This window comes from Myiozetetes cayanensis, unplaced genomic scaffold (assembly GCF_022539395.1).
Source record: "Myiozetetes cayanensis isolate MyiCay16 unplaced genomic scaffold, myiCay2020 scf35, whole genome shotgun sequence".
Classification (NCBI taxonomy): Eukaryota; Metazoa; Chordata; class Aves; order Passeriformes; family Tyrannidae; genus Myiozetetes; species Myiozetetes cayanensis.
The window spans coordinates 1431204-1442477 of NW_026087577.1; the positions used below are offsets into that span (position 1 = coordinate 1431204).

Sequence of the window (11274 nt, forward strand, 5' to 3'; positions counted from 1 at the left end):
TTTTCTCCCCCTTTTTTTTTTTTTTTTTTTTTTGAGTGGATTTTTGTGCCGTTGGGGAGGGGGCGGCGGCCGCTGGAGGAGGAGGAGGCGGAGGAGGAGGAGAAGGAGGAGGGTTCCGAGGGGAGGGGGCGGCTCCGGCGGGTGGCGGCGGCGGGCAGGGCGGTGGCGCCGGCTGCGGGGGCCCCCAAGTCGGCGGAGTGGCACTGGAGTGTCACCGGACGCCTCTCGGCAGCCGGGGCACCGCCTCTAAATAAAACCGACCTGGAAAATGAGTGAAAATGTTTGCTGGAGGAAGCCACGTGGTGATGCGGGAGGGCCCGGCCCCGGGAGGAGGGCCGGGGGAGGGGCGGCCGCCACTTATTTATTTATTTTAATTTAAATACTACATTATTTACCTCCGCGCACACCCCCGCACATCCCTTCCCTTCTCCGAGCGGGGGCGCGTCCCCCTGTCCCGTGCGGGGTTGCCCCACCCCCTCCCCGCCCAGCCCTGTCCCGTCGGAGCCACTTTCCCATCTGCTGCCGCCCCCGCCCCCACCGCGCCCCTCCCCAGCGCGCCCCTCCCCACCCCTTTCCCCGGTGCCTCAATGGGATTTTTCTGGGTGTAAAAACTTCGGCATCAAAGGGGCCGGGAGGTCCCCTGGCGCCAGGGGATTGGGGATGGGGAGGGGGTCGGGGTGGGGAAGGGCCCGCCCTCCCCTCCCCCTTTGCCCGGGGTCTGCCCGGGCCGGCGGGGCGGCTGCGGGACCCCGGCCCGGGGATGGGGGTATTGTCCCCGGCATTGTTTTAAGCCCTTCATGTGCAGCCCCGCGGAAGCCCTCAGGGAAGGGGGCGGAGGGGGTGGGGGCTCCTCCCGGCACAAAAGGGCCCCGCGCTGGAGGAGGGTCGTTCCCCGACGGGGCCGAGGCGGGGGTCGAAGCATCGCAGCCCCCTACCCCACCCCCTTTTTTCCCCTCCCCGCCTGCCTTTTCTGGAGACTTTTATTTTTAGGCTCGCGATGGGTTGAAAATAGCAGCGATCCCCCCCCACCATCGCCCACCCCCCCGCGCCTTCCTGCCTCCCCGACGGGGCGGGCGGGGGTCCTCGGTGCTCCGGGCCGGGGGCGGCCGCGGCTCCCCCCGCACCCTCCTCCCCTCCGTGCGCGCTGCAAGTAGAGGCACGGAGCGGCCCCTCCGCGCTGCAATTAACTCTTAACGAGGAGAACTCGCCCGCCGCGCCCGCGGGCTCCGCTCGCCCCCTCCCCCGGCCCGCCACCAAAAAAAATTGGTCAACATTTCTGAAAATTCCCAAAGAGGCGACTTTTGTTGTTTTTCGCCCGTGGAGGGACCGGCCGGGCTGCTGCGGGCGCGGTTCTCCCGCGCCGCTCCGCGCCCACCCCCCGCACCCGGGCGGCTCCCGGGGGGAATGGGGGGGCGGCCGCGACCCCCCGCACGCCCCGCAGGTTCGGGTGTTCCCTCGGTGCTGCGCGGATGGGATGCGCTGGGTTCCCGGGGCAGTTTGTCATTTTTATTCTTAGCTAAATATTTATTTGTGTGTTTGGTGGGGGGTTTTAAAATTTATTTTCGAGGAAGAGCCACGTGGGGAATTTGTTAGTAAATAAATTTGGTGTGACTCGCGAATCCGAAGTTTTGGAAAACCTGGGAAAAAATTAGATGTGTGTGTGTGTGTGTGTGTGTGCTCTGTGCTCCAGCCTCCTCTGAAACTCATTAAAAGGAATGATAAAAATCCTGGGAAATGGTTATTTAAAGCAAAAAAAGCCTTCAGCTTTCCCTCCTGTAGCCGGCTCGTTCTGTGATGCCGGGATTTTTGCCTTCAAACCGTGTGGCTGCTGCTCAGCAGGGACAGTTCGGTTCCCATCCTTTCCAGCTGCACTGCTTGGCTCTCCTGGAGGTACCAAACCACCTCAGCCTTTGCAGAGCTCTGCTGCTTCCACGTGCGTGTTCCTGAGGTTTCCAGGGTGTAACCCAAGCTCCAAATTCACAGGTGAAAAGAGGAGAGTGATGAAATTGGGAAATGAATTTCCTGCAGCTTGGAAAGTGCGTTTCCAAGCCTTCCCCGGGCGAGAACCTGAGCAGGCACCTTCCTGCCGTGCCCCCCAAAAAAGCAGAACTAAAATAAATGACCCGGGCGCTGCCTTGGATCCATCCCTAACCCTGAGCAGGAATCTTTTGTTGTTGCTTTTATTGGTTTCCTCGGTACCTTCCTCGTGTAACACAATCCCGTGCAAGGACGAAATGAAGGAAACAAGGAAAAAAAAAAAAAAAAAAAAAAGGAAAAAACGGGGGGAAAAAAGTGCAAACAAAGAGGGAAGTCTTCAATTTAGATCAGAAACAAGCAGGGCTATCAGTCACCCTCCTTCCCTCGCTGCAGCATTCCTGATGCGAGGTATTTAGGGAATGCAAACAGCAGGGACCAAATCATTGATCTGCTGGGGGGGCAGGGCTGGGGCACAGCCCCCACCCCAAAGTGCCCCTGCCCGGGGCGACCCCAGCCCTGCCACTTCCCCCCATCCCAAAGGAAACAGTTCCCTCCTGGCTGATTGCAACGTTTGCAGCAACTGCAACAGAATTCCAGTGGGATCTCTGAGCCTGAGCAACAAGTTTGCACCCGGGCACTGTCACTGGGGAAAACCCTGCGGGGCCTTTTCCTCCCCCAGGAGCTCCTTCAGTCGGGGTTTCAGGCTTTAAAACCCCTCTGGAAAGCTGATTTTTGGGTGGGCTTAGAAATGTGCTGAAGTTTGACTGCCCCACCAACACAAAGCTGCTGCTGATTTAACACAGCAAAACTGGCTGGGGGGAAAGTTGGATTTTTTAAAGAGATTGAAATCTTTGAATGAGGCAGAAAAAGTCTTGATGAGTTCTTACAATTTATCTGCAGGTTCAGAGAGGGTTTTGTTGCCACTTGGGAGTTGGGGGAAATTTCTTGAGGGGGAAGGTTGAAACTGGGTGGTAAAAAGTGAAGCTGAGATTTCCCCAAAATGGGGGTTTGATACAAAAATGTGCAATCCCTGCAGCCTGCTGAAGGTTTGTTGAGGCAAAATATATCTAAAAATATATCTACAAAAGAAACTGTTTTTATGACAGATTAGCTGTAAACAAGAGCAGATTATATTCTTTTATTTTTCTCCCTGTTATCATTTAAATATTTCTTTAATTTGATTTTTTGGGGGGCTGTGATTATTTTTTAATCTCTGGTGATAACCCCAGCATTTAATTTGGACAACATTAAACATGCACTTACAAACCTCAGAAACTTTGGGGAAAATCTTAATTTCTGAAAGTTTGAAAATATTTATTAATTGTTTCCTAATAAATAAGGGCTGAAAGTTTTCAGTAAAACACACAGGTCATAAGGGAAAACAAAAATAAGGAATTTCTTTGCACTGAATCTGTTTCAATCAAATCTCAACAAGCAGAAATAATCTGAATATGCAGCAAAGCTGTCCCTAAAACATAGGTGAGAACTCAACAGAGTAAAAAGAGTCAGGGTCACAGTTGGGAAATATTTCCTTTTCCTTAAGTGGAATCCCAGTTTAAACCACCTTTTGTTCAGTTTTTACGATGTGGAAAATATTCCTGACTGGAAAAAGCAGCTCATATCTGAGATCCAGTTTGTTAAACCTCGTGTTGATAAATCTCGTGAAGAGGCAAAATTGCCACAAATGACTCAGTTTGCTTGAAAACAAAATCAAGGCTCGAGGTGGATCCTTGGGAATCTCCTGGTTCTCCCTGCGCCTGGAACACCCTCTTGGCGCTGGAATGCTGCTCTGTTGGAGCTGTGGAGCAGAGGAGCATCCCCAGCCCCAGGGAAGGGGCTGAGCCATGGGAAGAGCCCTTTTTGCTCCCTGAGGACTGGGAAGTTGAGCAGCAGAAGGGAAGGTGGAAATGGTTAAACCTGCAACTTGCTGCGGGAGCTGCCCCTTCCCCAAACATCTCAGTGCTTCGCTTAAAAACAAAGCAAACACTGCCACAACCTCTGCCTTCAGAATCAACTCCCATCTCCAGAAATCCTGCACTCCTGCTCCTAAAAACCTGGGATCCCTTTCAAACAAACCCAGCAGAAAACCACAACCAACCAGCCATTGGCTTCCCCTCTCCATCTGCTGCCTTTCCGCTCCCTCCAGGGCAGGGGGCTGAGCCCCACCGAGCTCCGGGGCTGGAGCTGCTTCCCAGACCTCCTGGAGCACGAATTCCATGGTGTGGGGGGGGTGTGAACACACAGAGAAATGTTCAAACTGCAACCAAACAAAGCTGCATGAGATACATTTATTTTTTATCCCCCCCACACACAATGGTTCATTTTTTGAGGGGTAAGGGGGGGTTTACAGTCATTTTCTTTGTGTAAGTGGTAAAGTCTAAACGTGAGGAAAGGAAATTCCTTATCAGAAGAAGCCCTGAAAAGTTGTTGTTGAGATAATCCCTTCAATTCTGATTTTTTCCCTCGGATGAAGATGCCGCTGCTGCTCAGGACAGACCTTCCCAAACCTGTCAATTGGGTTTTTCTTCCTCAAAAATCCCCCGGAGCAGCTGGAGCAGCCATTTCTCCTACAGATGGCTGGAGCAGAGGGGGGAAAGTTTTGGTCTTGGTAGGATGATAAACTAAACTAACAGAGTAGGGAAAGCCTCGTGGGGGATGAATCCTGCCGTTGCTGAACTCCCCCTGACCTTATTTCGAGTCGGAGCTGCTCTTTTGAACCCCCCTCCAAACATTTGCAGCCCTTCCAAAGCCCAGATTAAACGTTTTCCTTCCAGCAAACGTGGGTGTTTCTACCAGATTTCCTTCAGACTGAAATAAATTGGTTTATCTCAGGTTTGCGCTCCCCCAAGTAGGAACTTGGGGGCCCTACAATTCTGAGCTGCTGTTTAAATCCCCCTGAGAACTGCAGGTTCTGCTTTCATCCCTCCACTTCTCCGAAGTCCCCGGAGCAGGAGGCAGGGAAAAGCTCAGCCACTCATTCCCCAGCGTCCCCCCTGACTCCTTCTACCCAAAACAAGGTTGTGTCCCGGGGAACTCCCCAGCAGCGCTTTCTGTTGTGGGTCACTTTAAAAATGGAGGTCATTTCACAATCCCAAACCTTGACCCAAACCCCTGGTGCTGCCAGAAAAGGGACGTTGGAGAGCAGAAAGGGCACGAGATGGAAATAATTCCACGTTACTGAACCGGCCACTTGGGCAGGCACCCGGCCAGGGACCGGGCTGGGGATTCCTTGTCCTGCTGGTGCAGACTTGGGGTTTAGCAGGACCTGATTATTTCCTGCAGCTCCAGCGCTCCTGCCTCTCCAGCTGCTCAGTTCTGGCTCTACCTTTGCTCCAAGGGGGAATAAAGGATATTTTTCCGCACTGGAACAGCTGCCACGAGGCAAAGCACGCAAAGCACAGGTAGTTTTAGTGCTGGAGCAAAGCTGGACCATCTCTCCAGCCTCTGCAAGCAGCGACAGCAGAGCTCAAAGTTGCAGTCAGGGGATCTTTAGATGCAGCTCGAGGATCCAAATTAATCTTCCCCGTGTGGATGTTTCAAAAATCCAGAGAGGTGGAATTTAGTTCCCAAGGCAGGTGGGCACTGTGCGTGTGCTTTTTGTTCCTGCAGGTCCCTGCTCCCGAGGGAACAACAAAGATTTAGGGGAAAAGAAACAAGCAGAGAGTGCAGCAAGGAGAATTTCACATTCCCAATGTTTTCTGGTTCCCGTTTTTAATTGTTGTGGGATTTTTGTTTTCCTCCCCAAAGGACTGGCCACCAGGAAGGCTCCGAGACATCCACCCCAGTGAGCTGAATTCCATGAGAACAACTGCTGGAGCTTTAAAAGGCCCTCGGGATTCCTTGGAGTTAAAAGGGTGTCTTGGCATTTAAAAACTTATCTGGGACTTTTTGCCATGGGGAAAAGACCTGTTCTGTTCCCATCAGCACGGGAGGGGGAAGCAGGTCTGAGCCCAGAAGGGAGGATGAAGAGGTGGAAGTGGTGTTTGGTGCTCCAAAGATCCCTGGAAATCCATCCCAGCATCACTTGTGTCCCCAGCGCAGCTCCGTGGGAATTCTGGGCTGGGATGAGCACAAGGAATGGGATGAGAACTGGGCAAACCCTCAGTGCCCTCAGCTGGAGCCAGGATGCTCTCACCAGGGTGCTTTTCCCTGGCAGAGTCCTGGCACCTGGGATCGGGATCATTCCCCTCCCCTTGCTGGGTGAGGTCCAGAAGATTCCATGCAGGAGCCCTGGGAAGGGAGGGGAAAGCTGGACCCGGGCTGTGGGATCAGGGTTGGAGGGAAACAAGCTCCACTTTAGGATTTGTGCTCTGGAAAGGTGTAACAGAACAAGTGAGAACAAAACACGATGGGTTTCCTCCTCTGCGAGACATTCCTGGGATTTTAGGGACAGGACTGAGCTCCCGAGGAGAGCTTTGAGCCCCTGTGCCTTCCACAGCAGCAAAGTTAGGAACAGAATCAGCACTGGATCAGGAGCTGGAGTGGTACTGCAATTCCTGTGATTCCAGGGAGAAAAGCTTAAAATTCCCTCCTTCCCCTCTCCCTGGGATTCGAGGAGCAAATGCTGCACTGTAGCTGGATACAATCTGGAATCTCAGGTTATCCCAAAGCTCCCTGGCAGAGCTGGGATGCCCTGAGCAGTGCCAGGGAAAACAGCAGCTGAAGAGCTCTGCTCCAGAGGGAAAGGGAAAATCCTGCTCAGCACATCCGCTGGGAACAGGAGAGAGGTGCCACTGAAGGAGAGGTGTGCGAGCTGAACACTAAGATTTCCCGGGAAGTTCACAGCGTTTCCATTCCAGAAAACTTTGGGGAATGGATCAGATCAGTCCCTTCAGAGTGATAATCCCTTCAGGTCACTCAACCATTTTCCATGATTACAGGGATTTCCAGTACCTGGAATACTTTGTAATCAAAGTTGCCCTTGAGGCGTTTCGGTGCCTCAAAGCAGAGCAGAAGGACCCTGTCAGGGGCACAGCTGTGATCTCCCCAACACATTCCCAAGTTCCCTGAACCCCCAGCTCCTGCAGTGGGGTCTGGTGTGGGGGAGAGCAGAGCTGTCTCAGCAGGCAGTGCCTGGCAGGGAGGGCAGCACAGCCCAGGCTCTCCCGTTTAACTGGCAGGGACACAAATTCTACAGCTGGGTGACACCTGAGCCAGAGTGTCCCTGTCCCACCTGGCATCCAGCTGAAGCTTGGGAATGACGTGGGAAGGCAGCAGAGCGCAGACAGTGCCAGAAGGGTCGTGCTGCTGCGGCTGGGACGGGCTGAGGCTGCAGGAGGGCAAGGTTGGGATCCTTATTTGGGAAAACCCTGGTTTATCCCGGGGAAAGCAGACACGGACACACAGCCCTTTTGGAGGGCAGTACTTGTCACCTCTGCACGTCCCAGAGCTGAAGTGGCACAGGGAGGGTCAGCATGGAGATATCCATCAGTGGAACTCACACACACCTGCCTTTGGGGCTAAATCCCACCTATCTGGGGCTTTTTTGTCTGAAATCAGAAACTCAGGGGTTTCTGCTTGGAGTGGAGCAGCTGCCCTGAAATAACCACAGCTGCAAACCCCAGGTCAACACTTAATGTTGCTGGATATTTATTTCACTCTATTAACTTTATACCCGACACAGGCACTTAATGAGAGCAAAACAAATAGGTTGCACTTTGGAGAAACAAGATATGGGGGTTGGCTGGGAGTGAAGGACCCAGAATACATATAATAAAGATATCAGGATAATCTATTTTATTGATTAGCAGTTGTGCCAGGAGTGTAAATTGGTCACTTGTAGCTGTTCCATTTATTACAGGCACGATGTTCCTGCCTGGATGAAAAGCTTTTGGAGCCCCTGGCTCTTGTCTGGTGGCTGAAGGACTAAGCCACGGGTTAAGTAGTTGCTGTGAAAGTAGTAATTACTCCCTAATAGCTCTGGCCTCCTAATCTACACTAATAACAAACATCCTTCTGAGCCTTTATCTGGGTGCAATATTGGTGCAGGAGTTTTGCTGGAGAGCCTGGGAGTTGGGTAACTATGGAGCAGGGAGAGCTGGGTGGGGATCATTCCGAGCTCTCCTGCTGCAGGAACACAGTGGCTGAGACCAGTCTCTGTCTGATATTCTGTCCCAAAAGAGAAAAAACCCTCACTTTTTAGAAAGAAAGTGGAAAATGGGTAGAGTTTATGTGGAGACACGAACCCCATCCTGAAGGATTTCAGCACGTTTGGGACAAGATCCACTGTGGTTGTGTATCCACAAAACCCTCTCCCACACCAAAGCCACCAACACTTGTTTTGCCATGATTGCTGCAATTCCACTAAGGAATTGCTTCTTGCTCAGCCCTGTCAGGCAGAAATCCTTCTTCTTTCCCACACAAATCCCACACAAATGATGCAGCTGAGGCAGCACAAAGCCGGGAGGATCCACACAGCCCTCCTCCTCCAGGTGTGGGGGTGAATCCCCGAGCAGCTCCGCTCAGCTCAGCACAAACAAGGCTGGCAGAACCCCAGGGGAAGGCTGGAACTTGGATAACCTCCTCCCAAAGCTGAGGCTGCTCCAGGAGCAGGGCTGGGGATGGGGATGTGCTCTGGGAGCCAGCACAGGCAGCCACGGGCACCGCTCACTGCGGGACGGGGGCAGAGCTGGGGTTGTGGGTTAGGCTGGAGCAAACCAGGAATCCTGCCCTGCTCCTTCAACAGCAGGATATGATGGGATCCTGCAGCAGCAGGAACACACCTGGTGGCAATCCCAAAGCAGGACTCAGTGTTCAAAGGGGTCCAGCCCTCCCAGAGAGATCCAGGGGGAGGTCTGACAGTGCGATAATGTCTCCCTGGGCACGGAATCCCAGCAGAGCTGCTGGAAGTGGATTTCCCCCCTGTGCTCTGCTGGCACAATCCACATCTGCAGAGCAGCTGCTCCCCTGGATCCAGCTGTGCAAGGGCAGGGTGGGGTGGTGGCCTGGCTGACCCGTGTCCCCAGCAGCTGCAGATCCACAGGGAAACTCCATCGCTCACTCCGGACAGGAACTCCCAAAGGGGGCTCAGGTCCAGCTGCTCCCCATCACCCCACCACCCTCCACCTCATCATCCAGGGCTGCCTCACCGTTCCCTACTGGTTTCCTGTCTCTCCATCCCCAGTTTTGTCCTCTTGGAGCGCATGTTTTGGGGAGCAGATGTTGGATTTGGGAGTTTCAGACCCCTGGACTTGGTGCTGACAAAAACAGCAATGATGGGACCTAGAGATGTTAGCAAAGTCTTCCCTCCTGTAAGAAAAAGGAGCAGGTTGGATCTCTCCACGGCAAAAGAAAAGATGGAAATTAAGGAAGGTTTTACCACGGAAGGAGTTGCTACATGGAATTCAGATTTCAACCAGTGCATTATGCTCCCAGTCCCAATTTTGTGATACATAATGGTTTAATTGCCATTAATGTAAACATATCTAAAAAGGTTATTTCCCTGCTCTGGAGGTCAATGGACCTAATGAAGCAGCTCTAAGTGGGTTGGAATTGCTCTGATTTGGTGCTGGATTTCCTGTTTACCTCCTGGAAGTGGGTTTGGTGCTGCACAGCTCAGGTATATAAACACCCCAAAGGCTCTCCTCGGCACCTGAAATCCCCTGGGAGCTCCAGAGAAGGAGGAAGGTAAGGAATTCCATGTCTGTCTCTCTTTGGATGCGTTGGGGGCTGTAAAGGGAAACAGTCCCTTCAGAGGGGAAAATGGCAAATAACAGGTTGGGATTTGCAGCTACGCAGGGAAAGGAGAAGAAATAATTGCTTTTTAGTTGCCTTGTGGGACCTCTCAGCTCTGGATCAAACAGGGATAAGGCTTTTCCCAAGGCAGATGCTTTTACACAGGGGACTGGAAGAGCTTGGTGTTGCAAAGATCCCCCTCATTTTGGGGAGAAATCAAATCCTGGGATCAAACCAGGGCAGGGATCATGGACAGCTCGTGCCAGGCAGGGCAGGCAGAGCTCAGCTACTCCAAGGTGGTGTCACACAGGCAAAGGGCTCCTGGATTAATTCAAAATGGTTTTCCAACAGTTTATGGAAATGTGGACTGTCTTCCTCCCTTTTTGGGTGAGTCCTGCAGGGAGGGAGTTCTGCCTTTCCCTAAAATCAGGGCTACCACACGTTCCCTCTCCTAGCTCCATAAATAATTGCCCTATTCTTGCACAACTTTGATATTTTCAGGTCCATCATCATACCCAGAGCTGTATCACCAAGATAAAGAAAAATAAGAGGGAAAACTCCAGTTATTTAATCATGACTTCCCCCCCATTCTTATAAAAATACCCCTCAGCTTCTTGTGTAACCAAATTTACTTGTGCTCTCAGGAACTATTTGTTACTCCATAACCACTTGTCTTTTGTTTCTTTAGCTCTAAGAAATCAGGGGTTTTGCCAGTGTTTAGAGTGTTACACCTTGCTTTTCAGAGGAACTCGATGTCTCTAAGATAATGTAACTCCTTTAGTGTTTTTCTCAATTAATAGGAAGGGCTGAAAACATTTGTAAAAATGTCCTGATTTTTCCAGAGATTAAAAAAAAAAAAAAAAAAAAAAAGCCAAAATTACAACAACATCCAAACTTGCAAATTCTTGTTCTCTGTAAAACTATAATGGGGCTGCTGGAAGAGAACATATAACTACCCAGAGGAATAAAGCTCTGTCGCGTGTGGATAAATTACTGAAGGCTGGGAGATGTGAGTTCTGATCCAGACCTTTCCCTCTGTCGTTATTCCCATTAACAGCAGCTCCCCTTTGCCAGAAATAAATACAACAAAGGTGAGGTGCAGGACAACCAAAATATCCCTGAGCCAGGATCAAAGCCTTTTTTTGTGTGGAGTTTGCAGTGCTGGGATAGTAATTAAACGAGCTCAGATGTCCAAGGGCTGCAGGACTGCGGGCATGAGGACAAGGAACAGCTTGAAACCAATAAATCTTGGAATCTGCTCCTGTCACTGCCCGTGGGATATTTTTCATAACTGATGTTCAGTCCCTACATAGGGCATTACCCATCCCAGCAGAAAAATCTCCCAGAAATTAGCTCAGGCTCCCAAAGCCTGTGGAAGTGCAGGCTGGGGTGAGCAGGGTGCTGTTGCTGCTGAATTCCCTGATCCAACGGACATTCCCATTCACAGGCTCGAGGCTGAACCGACCCTCAGAGCACAATGAGGTACCCCCAGGGTCAGCTTGTAAACATAGGGGAAGACAAAGCCCTTCCCCCTGGGAATGTGAGACCCACCAGGGATTTGATGGGTACAATAAAAGTTATGGGGACCGACCCTTAAAAGCCACCGCGGTGGAAGGAGCGCCG

General features: G+C 51.8%; 1 protein-coding gene across 1 annotated transcript in view; it reads right to left on the minus strand.

Moving 5' to 3' along the window:
• Nucleotides 1-532: 532 nt before the first annotated feature.
• Nucleotides 533-11274, minus strand: part of SNX11 (sorting nexin 11) — a 393545-nt gene continuing 382803 nt past the window's right edge. The window contains exon 8 of the transcript XR_007630308.1: nucleotides 533-545. The gene's annotated coding sequence lies outside the window, so the exon portion shown is untranslated. The remainder of the gene's footprint in view (nucleotides 546-11274) is intronic.